We start from the raw sequence: 401 nt of genomic DNA, 5'->3' as shown, positions 1-401 counted from the left end.
AGCTGCTCTTGCCAGTCTCAGGGTTTCAGTAACCGAGAGCAGGGCAGTCTCAGTTGAGTGGCCGCTTTTGAAGCCAGATTGGTTGTTGTCCAGGAGGTTGTTCTGTGCAAGAAACATAGAGAGTTGGTTGAACACAACTCGCTCAAGTTTCTTTGCAATGAATGGAAGAAGGGATAACGGTCTGTGGTTTTCTAAAAGTGCTGGATTTAGAGAGGGTTTTGTAAGCAGTGGGCTTACCCGAGCCTGCTTAAATGCTGTGGGAAATGTACCAGTGTGAAGAGAGGTGTTGATAATGTGAGTAAGCGAAGGTATGACTGAAGAAGAAATGGCCTGAAGGAGGTGAGTGGGGATAGGATCAAGTGGACAAGTAGTAGGATGATTGGAAAGGATAAGTTTGGAAA

Source organism: Sinocyclocheilus anshuiensis, unplaced genomic scaffold (assembly GCF_001515605.1).
Source record: "Sinocyclocheilus anshuiensis isolate Anshui unplaced genomic scaffold, SAMN03320099.WGS_v1.1 scaffold650, whole genome shotgun sequence".
Lineage (NCBI taxonomy): Eukaryota > Metazoa > Chordata > Actinopteri > Cypriniformes > Cyprinidae > Sinocyclocheilus > Sinocyclocheilus anshuiensis.
This window is presented reverse-complemented; position numbering follows the sequence as displayed.